Genomic DNA, 12596 nt, shown 5'->3' on the forward strand with positions numbered 1-12596 from the left:
AGAAATAGGGACCCATTCGATCTTTACGTGACTGCAAATTTTACGAGCGGAGATAGTGGCTTTGAGTTGGGACCACGAAACGTAAAAAGAACGAAGCAAATCAAGAAACAAGGATAACAAACATAAAGGTTGAAGAAATCCCACTGGGTCCCACTAGACTACGATTTTGAATTGATGAACCCTGGGCTGACGGCTGTGGTATTCTGGAACCTGTGTATGTCGGGGTGAAACCTTGCAGAAATGGCTTTCAGGCTAATGCCACAGCTGCCTCCGTCCCGTTAAAACCTGGCAAGTCTTCTCAAAGTACGTTCAATGTTCGTTCCCATTAAGTTGGCAGTGTAGGTTCGGATGTACATTCCCGATTAACACGGATCTGGCTCTGAACGGGAGATCTCATAAGGGTCTCCCGTCAACCCTCGCATGGAAATAGGGACCTATGGGATCTTTACTTGACTGCACATTTTACGAGCGGAGATAGCGGCTTTGAGTTGGGACCACGAAACGTAAAATGAACGAAGCAAATCAAGAAACAAGGAGAACAAATATAGAGGTTGAAGAAACCCCACTGGAAAGATCGAAAATACGAGTCGGGTCTACGAGTCGAAAAACGGGAGGCGTAGATTCCCCATTAGAAAGGAGTTCGGTGATTGTGATGGCGACACTGGCTAATAATTCAGGCGAAGAAGCGCCTAAAAACAAAAGTCCTGGAAGTGAAAATCTAAGGAGGCTCGAAAGGAAAATGGCGCAGCTGGAAGAATTTGTTAAGTCGAAAAATAACATCCACAAGGATATCCAAGCCATGATGAGAGAGATACAGGCAATATATTTAAACCGTAGCATGGATTAAGCCTAAACAACCAGGAACCCCAACGACACCTGCGTTGAAAAAAGACGAAAAATAATATCCACAAGGATATCCAATCCATGATGAGAAAGATACAGGCAATATATTTAAAAGTAGCCGATTATCTGCATAAGGAAGCTTAGATACTCACATGGGCCAGATAGACAATAAGCAGACCCAAACCGAAGCATGGATTAGCCTAAACAACCAGGAACCCCAACGACACCTGCGTTGAAAAAAGTTGAAAAATAACATCCACAAGGATATCCAATCCATGATGAGAAAGATACAGGCAATATATTTAAAAGTAGCCGATGATCTGAAGAAGGAAGCTGAGATACTCAAATGGGCCAGGTAGACAATAAGCAGACCCAAACCAAAGCATGGATTAAGCCTAAACAACCAGGAACCCCATCGACACCTGCGTTGAAAAGAGGCCCTAAAACCCAAAGCCCGAAGGAGAATAGGACAAAAAAGAAGTCGTACCTAAAATTAAAGAGCCAGATTCTGTAAAGACAATAGAAGAGACGATCAATGAAAACTTGGGAAGATCCGATACCATACACAATGCGGCAGTATGGAATAAAGTTCAAACAAGGTCTAGAAGCAGAAGGAAACCCAATAAACCAGATGCTTTAATAATTAAAACATGTGGAGTTTCCTCATATTCAGACATTCTGAAGGATGTGAAAAGTTAAGCAAAGATGGATGCGCTAGGTAAAAATGAGAAGGCAATTCGGTAGACAGAGAAGGGTGAGCTATTGTTAGAACTAAATAAACCAACACACCAGAACACAAATGACTTTAGAGAACCCATTGAAGATGTGTAAAGGCCTGCGTACATAAGCTGACTTGCCTGCTTACCTTGCTTACTTCTGATAAAAGAATAAAAAAGAAAAGGGCAACCTAGTTCGAAATTTCCTCGGCCTTCTTTATCCTTTTATTTTTATTATGTCAAAAATGAAGCAGGAAAGCAAAGCAATCAGGCAGAGCAGCTTATGTACGCAGGCCTTTAGGCCCAACCGCGGAAGTGCGTGCCTTAACCCAGGAAGTACAACTGGAAATTAAAGATATAAATGGGGTGTCTACTAAAAATGATATTCTCCAGGCTATCAGTGACGTTTCGGACGATATTAAAGCATTGCAAGCATCTGGAATCCCTACGAAACGCATATAGAGGCACACAAACTGCTACAGTTTCCGTAAGCTTGTTGCTAGCGAATATTGGATTGTCGAATATATGAAAAATTGACACCAATGAGGTGTTATAAATGTCTGGACTTTGGTCATACATCAGTTAGATGCAAAAACCCGAACGACAACTCAGGCCGCTGCATTTGCTGCGGAGAAGCGGGTCACAAGGTTTGCTAATTGTAAAAACCCTTCCAGGTGTATGCTATGCAAGGAACCATAAACAGATCGTAGCCACATCAGTGGGTCGAATGTGTGTCCGAAATACAAGGAAGCTCTACTCCAACTTAGAGGATGTGATACGTCCGGATGTGTGGTCCTTAAACAAACCAATACAAAATGCTAAGAATTCTGCAACAGGTTTTATCCGCGCTACTGTCGCCGGATAGTCTACAGTTATATACCACCAAGATATGTTATTGAAGATTACAGAAGAATTATAACTGACCTAGCAAATGATGCCGCATCCAGTCAATTTTGATAGCGGGCGATTTTAATGCCTGGGCCACAGAGTGGAGTTGTCCTAGAACAAATGAAAGGGGACGAATATTTTTAGAATCCTTTGCCCAATTAGATGTGGAAATTTTGAACTCGGGGAGTAATCCAACATTCAGTCGAAATGATGGGAGTTCCATAATCGACTTCGCGTTTGGCAGTACTAACATTCCAATCAGTTTAACTGGCAAATCAGTGACAAGTTCATTTATAGTGATCATCAGGCTGTAATCATTAATCATAATGACGCGGCAACAATAAGGAGATCGGTTCGAACGCCTGAAATATCTGGTTGGGAAAAAAAGCCTCACTTGATAAAGATATATTCGCGCTATGTATGGAAGACACAGAACTGCAGGGAACCCCCGAAAATATGGCGGAAGAGCTTAAGTTAGAAAAACAATGAAATACGCCGCTTTTTCACGCTCAGTTTCATGTAAAAGACTAAAAGCCAAGTACTAACTAATTAAAATGAATTAGGCAGCACTTAAATTAGGTAGTACTTGGCCTTTAATAGTTTACATGAAACTGAGCGTGAAAAAAGCGGCGTATTTCATTCTGTTCACACCTTTATTCTCCGGGCAACATAAGCATGCAACGCATCGATGCAAAAAAGGAAGCGGGGTGTCAAGAAAGCCCCAGTATATAGGTGGAACGCTTAAATAGCTGAACTATGTAAAGAGTGTCTTCGTGCTAGAAGATGTTTTGTAAGAATTCGTGATAGAGAAGACAATGAAGCGTATAGACAGGTTCTCAAGATGAAGAAGAAAGCCCCCAAAAAAGCCATACATGCAAGAAAAAGATCGTGTTTTCTCGCTATTTGCGATGATGTAGAAAACCAGCAGTTTGGACTGGCGTACAAGATTGTGACAAAGAAACTGAAATGCTTCGGCTCAAGTACACCTACGGATGCTAAAACATTAGATAACATCGTGAATCACATTTTTTCTTACCAAGCTGTAACATCATGGGCAACTTTTGACCCTGGTGGGGTCTTCTATAGAATAGAAGAGCACCGTAGGGGTCTTCTATAGAATAGAAGAGCACCGTAGGGGTCTTCTATAGAATAGAAGAGCACCGTAGGGGTCTTCTATAGAATAGAAGAGCACCGTAGGGGTCTTCTATAGAATAGAAGAGCGCCGTAGGGGTCTTCTATAGAATAGAAGAGCACCGTAGGGGTCTTCTATAGAATAGAAGAGCACCGTAGGGGTCTTCTATAGAATAGAAGAGCACCGTAGGGGTCTTCTATAGAATAAAAGAGCACCGTAGGGGTCTTCTATAGAATAGAAGAGCACCGTAGGGGTCTTCTATAGAATAGAAGAGCACCGTAGGAGTCTTTTATAGAATAGAAGAGCACCGTAGGGGTCTTCTATAGAATAGAAGAGCACCGTAGGAGTCTTCTATAGAATAGAAGAGCACCGTAGGGGTCTTCTATAGAATAGAAGAGCACCGTAGGAGTCTTCTATAGAATAGAAGAGCACCGTAGGGGTCTTCTATAGAATAGAAGAGCACCGTAGGGGTCTTCTATAGAATAGAAGAGCACCGTAGGGGTCTTCTATAGAATAGAAGAGCACCGTAGGGGTCTTCTATAGAATAGAAGAGCACCGTAGGGGTCTTCTATAGAATAGAAGAGCACCGTAGGGGTCTTCTATAGAATAGAAGAGCACCGTAGGGGTCTTCTATAGAATAGAAGAGCACCGTAGGGGTCTTCTATAGAATAGAAGAGCACCGTAGGGGTCTTCTATAGAATAGAAGAGCACCGTAGGGGTCTTCTATAGAATAGAAGAGCACCGTAGGGGTCTTCTATAGAATAGAAGAGCACCGTAGGGGTCTTCTATAGAATAGAAGAGCACCGTAGGGGTCTTCTATAGAATAGAAGAGCACCGTAGGGGTCTTCTATAGAATAGAAGAGCACCGTAGGGGTCTTCTATAGAATAGAAGAGCACCGTAGGGGTCTTCTATAGAATAGAAGAGCACCGTTGGGGTCTTCTATAGAATAGAAGATCACCGTAGGGGTCTTCTATAGAATAGAAGATCACCGTAGGGGTCTTCTATAGAATAGAAGAGCACCGTTGGGGTCTTCTATAGAATAGAAGAGCACCGTAGGGGTCTTCTATAGAATAGAAGAGCACCGTAGGGATCTTCTATAGAATAGAAGAGCACCGTAGGGGTCTTCTATAGAATAGAAGAGCACCGTAGGGGTCTTCTATAGAATAGAAGAGCACCGTAGGGGTCTTCTATAGAATAGAAGAGCACCGTAGGGGTCTTCTATAGAATAGACGAGCACCGTAGGGGTCTTCTATAGAATAGAAGAGCACCGTAGGGGTCTTCTATAGAATAGAAGAGCACCGTAGGGGTCTTCTATAGAATAGAAGAGCACCGTAGGGGTCTTCTATAGAATAGAAGATCACCGTAGGGGTCTTCTATAGAATAGAAGAGCACCGTAGGGGTCTTCTATAGAATAGAAGAGCACCGTAGGAGTCTTCTATAGAATAGAAGAGCACCGTAGGGGTCTTCTATAGAATAGAAGAGCACCGTAGGGGTCTTCTATAGAATAGAAGAGCACCGTAGGGGTCTTCTATAGAATAGACGAGCACCGTAGGGGTCTTCTATAGAATAGAAGAGCACCGTAGGGGTCTTCTATAGAATAGAAGAGCACCGTAGGGGTCTTCTATAGAATAGAAGAGCACCGTAGGAGTCTTCTATAGAATAGAAGAGCACCGTAGGGGTCTTCTATAGAATAGAAGAGCACCGTAGGGGTCTTCTATAGAATAGAAGAGCACCGTAGGGGTCTTCTATAGAATAGAAGAGCACCGTAGGGGTCTTCTATAGAATAGAAGAGCACCGTAGGGGTCTTCTATAGAATAGAAGAGCACCGTAGGGGTCTTCTATAGAATAGATAGAAGAGCACCGTAGGAGTCTTCTATAGAATAGATAGAAGAGCACCGTAGGGGTCTTCTATAGAATAGAAGAGCACCGTAGGGGTCTTCTATAGAATAGAAGAGCACCGTAGGGGTCTTCTATAGAATAGAAGAGCACCGTAGGGGTCTTCTATAGAATAGAAGAGCACCGTAGGGGTCTTCTATAGAATAGAAGAGCACCGTAGGAGTCTTCTATAGAATAGAAGAGCACCGTAGGGGTCTTCTATAGAATAGAAGAGCACCGTAGGGGTCTTCTATAGAATAGAAGAGCACCGTAGGGGTCTTCTATAGAATAGAAGAGCACCGTAGGGGTCTTCTATAGAATAGAAGATCACCGTAGGGGTCTTCTATAGAATAGAAGAGCACCGTAGGAGTCTTCTATAGAATAGAAGAGCACCGTAGGGGTCTTCTATAGAATAGAAGAGCACCGTAGGGGTCTTCTATAGAATAGAAGAGCACCGTAGGGGTCTTCTATAGAATAGAAGAGCACCGTAGGGGTCTTCTATAGAATAGACGAGCACCGTAGGGGTCTTCTATAGAATAGAAGAGCACCGTAGGGGTCTTCTATAGAATAGACGAGCACCGTAGGGGTCCTCTATAGAATAGACGAGCACCGTAGGGGTCTTCTATAGAATAGAAGAGCACCGTAGGGGTCTTCTATAGAATAGAAGAGCACCGTGGGAGTCTTCTATAGAATAGAAGAGCACCGTAGGGGTCTTCTATAGAATAGAAGAGCACCGTAGGGGTCTTCTATAGAATAGAAGAGCACCGTAGGGGTCTTCTATAGAATAGAAGAGCACCGTAGGGGTCTTCTATAGAATAGAAGAGCACCGTAGGGGTCTTCTATAGAATAGAAGAGCACCGTAGGGGTCTTCTATAGAATAGAAGAGCACCGTAGGGGTCTTCTATAGAATAGAAGAGCACCGTAGGGGTCTTCTATAGAATAGAAGAGCACCGTAGGGGTCTTCTATAGAATAGAAGAGCACCGTAGGGGTCTTCTATAGAATAGAAGAGCACCGTAGGGGTCTTCTATAGAATAGAAGAGCACCGTAGGGGTCTTCTATAGAATAGAAGAGCACCGTAGGAGTCTTCTATAGAATAGAAGAGCACCGTAGGGGTCTTCTATAGAATAGAAGAGCACCGTAGGGGTCTTCTATAGAATAGAAGAGCACCGTAGGGGTCTTCTATAGAATAGAAGAGCACCGTAGGGGTCTTCTATAGAATAGAAGAGCACCGTAGGGGTCTTCTATAGAATAGAAGAGCACCGTAGGGGTCTTCTATAGAATAGAAGAGCACCGTAGGGGTCTTCTATAGAATAGAAGAGCACCGTAGGGGTCTTCTATAGAATAGAAGAGCACCGTAGGGGTCTTCTATAGAATAGAAGAGCACCGTAGGGGTCTTCTATAGAATAGAAGAGCACCGTACAGGGTCTTCTATAGAATAGAAGAGCACCGTAGAGGTCTTCTATAGAATAGAAGAGCACCGTAGGGGTCTTCTATAGAATAGAAGAGCACCGTAGGGGTCTTCTATAGAATAGAAGAGCACCGTAGGAGTCTTCTATAGAATAGAAGAGCACCGTAGGGGTCTTCTATAGAATAGAAGAGCACCGTAGGGGTCTTCTATAGAATAGAAGAGCACCGTAGGGGTCTTCTATAGAATAGAAGAGCACCGTAGGGGTCTTCTATAGAATAGAAGAGCACCGTAGGGGTCTTCTATAGAATAGAAGAGCACCGTAGGGGTCTTCTATAGAATAGAAGAGCACCGTAGGGGTCTTCTATAGAATAGAAGAGCACCGTTGGGGTCTTCTATAGAATAGAAGATCACCGTAGGGGTCTTCTATAGAATAGAAGAGCACCGTTGGGGTCTTCTATAGAATAGAAGAGCACCGTAGGGGTCTTCTATAGAATAGAAGAGCACCGTAGGGGTCTTCTATAGAATAGAAGAGCACCGTAGGGGTCTTCTATAGAATAGAAGAGCACCGTAGGGGTCTTCTATAGAATAGAAGAGCACCGTAGGGGTCTTCTATAGAATAGATAGAAGAGCACCGTAGGAGTCTTCTATAGAATAGATAGAAGAGCACCGTAGGGGTCTTCTATAGAATAGAAGAGCACCGTAGGGGTCTTCTATAGAATAGAAGAGCACCGTAGGGGTCTTCTATAGAATAGAAGAGCACCGTAGGGGTCTTCTATAGAATAGAAGAGCACCGTAGGGGTCTTCTATAGAATAGAAGAGCACCGTAGGAGTCTTCTATAGAATAGAAGAGCACCGTAGGGGTCTTCTATAGAATAGAAGAGCACCGTAGGGGTCTTCTATAGAATAGAAGAGCACCGTAGGGGTCTTCTATAGAATAGAAGAGCACCGTAGGGGTCTTCTATAGAATAGAAGATCACCGTAGGGGTCTTCTATAGAATAGAAGAGCACCGTAGGAGTCTTCTATAGAATAGAAGATCACCGTAGGGGTCTTCTATAGAATAGAAGAGCACCGTAGGGGTCTTCTATAGAATAGAAGAGCACCGTAGGGGTCTTCTATAGAATAGAAGAGCACCGTAGGGGTCTTCTATAGAATAGACGAGCACCGTAGGGGTCTTCTATAGAATAGAAGAGCACCGTAGGGGTCTTCTATAGAATAGACGAGCACCGTAGGGGTCCTCTATAGAATAGACGAGCACCGTAGGGGTCTTCTATAGAATAGAAGAGCACCGTAGGGGTCTTCTATAGAATAGAAGAGCACCGTGGGAGTCTTCTATAGAATAGAAGAGCACCGTAGGGGTCTTCTATAGAATAGAAGAGCACCGTAGGGGTCTTCTATAGAATAGAAGAGCACCGTAGGGGTCTTCTATAGAATAGAAGAGCACCGTAGGGGTCTTCTATAGAATAGAAGAGCACCGTAGGGGTCTTCTATAGAATAGAAGAGCACCGTAGGGGTCTTCTATAGAATAGAAGAGCACCGTAGGGGTCTTCTATAGAATAGAAGAGCACCGTAGGGGTCTTCTATAGAATAGAAGAGCACCGTAGGGGTCTTCTATAGAATAGAAGAGCACCGTAGGGGTCTTCTATAGAATAGAAGAGCACCGTAGGAGTCTTCTATAGAATAGAAGAGCACCGTAGGGGTCTTCTATAGAATAGAAGAGCACCGTAGGAGTCTTCTATAGAATAGAAGAGCACCGTAGGGGTCTTCTATAGAATAGAAGAGCACCGTAGGGGTCTTCTATAGAATAGAAGAGCACCGTAGGGGTCTTCTATAGAATAGAAGAGCACCGTAGGGGTCTTCTATAGAATAGAAGAGCACCGTAGGGGTCTTCTATAGAATAGAAGAGCACCGTAGGGGTCTTCTATAGAATAGAAGAGCACCGTAGGGGTCTTCTATAGAATAGAAGAGCACCGTAGGGGTCTTCTATAGAATAGAAGAGCACCGTAGGGGTCTTCTATAGAATAGAAGAGCACCGTACAGGGTCTTCTATAGAATAGAAGAGCACCGTAGAGGTCTTCTATAGAATAGAAGAGCACCGTAGGGGTCTTCTATAGAATAGAAGAGCACCGTAGGGGTCTTCTATAGAATAGAAGAGCACCGTAGGGGTCTTCTATAGAATAGAAGAGCACCGTAGGGGTCTTCTATAGAATAGAAGAGCACCGTACGGGGTCTTCTATAGAATAGAAGAGCACCGTACGGGGTCTTCTATAGAATAGAAGAGCACCGTACGGGGTCTTCTATAGAATAGAAGAGCACCGTACGGGGTCTTCTATAGAATAGAAGAGCACCGTAGGGGTCTTCTATAGAATAGAAGAGCACCGTAGGGGTCTTCTATAGAATAGAAGAGCACCGTACGGGGTCTTCTATAGAATAGAAGAGCACCGTACGGGGTCTTCTATAGAATAGAAGAGCACCGTACGGGGTCTTCTATAGAATAGAAGAGCACCGTACGGGGTCTTCTATAGAATAGAAGAGCACCGTACGGGGTCTTCTATAGAATAGAAGAGCACCGTACGGGGTCTTCTATAGAATAGAAGAGCACCGTACGGGGTCTTCTATAGAATAGAAGAGCACCGTACGGGGTCTTCTATAGAATAGAAGAGCACCGTACGGGGTCTTCTATAGAATAGAAGAGCACCGTACGGGGTCTTCTATAGAATAGAAGAGCACCGTACGGGGTCTTCTATAGAATAGAAGAGCACCGTACGGGGTCTTCTATAGAATAGAAGAGCACCGTACGGGGTCTTCTATAGAATAGAAGAGCACCGTACGGGGTCTTCTATAGAATAGAAGAGCACCGTACGGGGTCTTCTATAGAATAGAAGAGCACCGTACGGGTCTTCTATAGAATAGAAGAGCACCGTAGGGGTCTTCTATAGAATAGAAGAGCACCGTACGGGTCTTCTATAGAATAGAAGAGCACCGTAGGGGTCTTCTATAGAATAGAAGAGCACCGTAGGGGTCTTCTATAGAATAGAAGAGCACCGTAGGGGTCTTCTATAGAATAGAAGAGCACCGTAGGGGTCTTCTATAGAATAGAAGAGCACCGTAGGGGTCTTCTATAGAATAGAAGAGCACCGTAGGGGTCTTCTATAGAATAGAAGAGCACCGTAGGGGTCTTCTATAGAATAGAAGAGCACCGTAGGGGTCTTCTATAGAATAGAAGAGCACCGTAGGGGTCTTCTATAGAATAGAAGAGCACCGTAGGTGTCTTCTATAGAATAGAAGAGCACCGTAGGGGTCTTCTATAGAATAGAAGAGCACCGTAGGGGTCTTCTATAGAATAGAAGAGCACCGTAGGGGTCTTCTATAGAATAGAAGAGCACCGTAGGGGTCTTCTATAGAATAGAAGAGCACCGTAGGGGTCTTCTATAGAATAGAAGAGCACCGTAGGGGTCTTCTATAGAATAGAAGAGCACCGTAGGGGTCTTCTATAGAATAGAAGAGCACCGTAGGGGTCTTCTATAGAATAGAAGAGCACCGTAGGGGTCTTCTATAGAATAGAAGAGCACCGTAGGGGTCTTCTATAGAATAGAAGAGCACCGTAGGGGTCTTCTATAGAATAGAAGAGCACCGTAGGGGTCTTCTATAGAATAGAGGAGCAGCGTAGGGGTCTTCTATAGAATAGAATAGCACCGTAGGGGTCTTCTATAGAATAGAATAGCACCGTAGGGGTCTTCTATAGAATAGAATAGCACCGTAGGGGTCCTCTATAGAATAGAAGAGCACCGTAGGGGTCTTCTATAGAATAGAAGAGCACCGTAGGGGTCTTCTATAGAATAGAAGAGCACCGTAGGAGTCTTCTATAGAATAGAAGAGCACCGTAGGGGTCTTCTATAGAATAGAAGAGCACCGTAGGAGTCTTCTATAGAATAGAAGAGCACCGTAGGAGTCTTCTATAGAATAGAAGAGCACCGTAGGGGTCTTCTATAGAATAGAAGAGCACCGTAGGGGTCTTCTATAGAATAGAAGAGCACCGTAGGGGTCTTCTATAGAATAGAAGAGCACCGTAGGGGTCTTCTATAGAATAGAAGAGCACCGTAGGGGTCTTCTATAGAATAGAAGAGCACCGTAGGGGTCTTCTATAGAATAGAAGAGCACCGTAAGGGTCTTCTATAGAATAGAAGAGCACCGTAGGGGTCTTCTATAGAATAGAGGAGCACCGTAGGGGTCTTCTATAGAATAGAAGAGCACCGTAGGGGTCTTCTATAGAATAGAAGAGCACCGTAGGTGTCTTCTATAGAATAGAAGAGCACCGTAGGGGTCTTCTATAGAATAGAGGAGCACCGTAGGGGTCTTCTATAGAATAGAGGAGCACCGTAGGGGTCTTCTATAGAATAGAAGTGCACCGTAGGAGTCTTCTATAGAATAGAGGAGCACCGTAGGGGTCTTCTATAGAATAGAGGAGCACCGTAGTGGTCTTCTATAGAATAGAGGAGCACCGTAGTGGTCTTCTATAGAATAGAGGAGCACCGTAGGTGTCTTCTATAGAATAGAAGAGCACCGTAGGGGTCTTCTATAGAATAGAAGAGCACCGTAGGGGTCTTCTATAGAATAGAAGAGCACCGTAGGAGTCTTCTATAGAATAGAGGAGCACCGTAGGTGTCTTCTATAGAATAGAAGAGCACCGTAGGGGTCTTCTATAGAATAGAAGAGCACTGTAGGGGTCTTCTATAGAAAAGATGAGCACCGTAGGGGTCTTCTATAGAACAGAAGAGCACCGTAGGGGTCTTCTATAGAATAGAAGAGCACCGTAGGGGTCTTCTATAGAATAGAAGAGCACCGTAGGGGTCTTCTATATAATAGAAGAGCACCGTAGGGGTCCTCTATAGAATAGAAGAGCACCGTAGGGGTCTTCTATAGAATAGAAGAGCACCGTAGGGGTCTTCTATAGAATAGAAGAGCACCGTAGGGGTCTTCTATAGAATAGAAGAGCACCGTAGGGGTCTTCTATAGAATAGAAGAGCACCGTAGGGGTCGTCTATAGAATAGAAGAGCACCGTAGGGGTCTTCTATAGAATAGAAGAGCACCGTAGGGGTCTTCTATAGAATAAAAGAGCACCGTAGGGGTCTTCTATAGAATAGAAGAGCACCGTAGGGGTCTTCTATAGAATAGAAGAGCACCGTAGGGGTCTTCTATAGAATAGAAGAGCACCGTAGGGGTCTTCTATAGAATAGAAGAGCACCGTAGGGGTCTTCTATAGAATAGAAGAGCACCGTAGGGGTCTTCTATAGAATAGAAGAGCACCGTAGGGGTCTTCTATAGAATAGAAGAGCACCGTAGGGGTCTTCTATAGAATAGAAGAGCACCGTAGGCGTCTTCTATAGAATAGAAGAGCACCGTAGGGGTCTTCTATAGAATAGAAGAGCACCGTAGGGGTCTTCTATAGAATAGAAGAGCACCGTAGGGGTCTTCTATAGAATAGAAGAGCACCGTAGGGGTCTTCTATAGAATAGAAGAGCACCGTAGGAGTCTTCTATAGAATAGAAGAGCACCGTAGGAGTCTTCTATAGAATAGAGGAGCACCGTAGGTGTCTTCTATAGAAGAATAGAAGAGCACCGTAGGAGTCTTCTATAGAATAGAGGAGCACCGTAGGGGTCTTCTATAGAATAGAAGAGCACCGTAGGGGTCTTCTATAGAATAGAAGAGCACCGTAGGAGTCTTCTATAGAA

Source organism: Musca autumnalis, unplaced genomic scaffold (genome assembly GCF_047663935.1).
Source record: "Musca autumnalis isolate F117 unplaced genomic scaffold, ASM4766393v1 scaffold_3, whole genome shotgun sequence".
Taxonomy (NCBI): Eukaryota; Metazoa; Arthropoda; class Insecta; order Diptera; family Muscidae; genus Musca; species Musca autumnalis.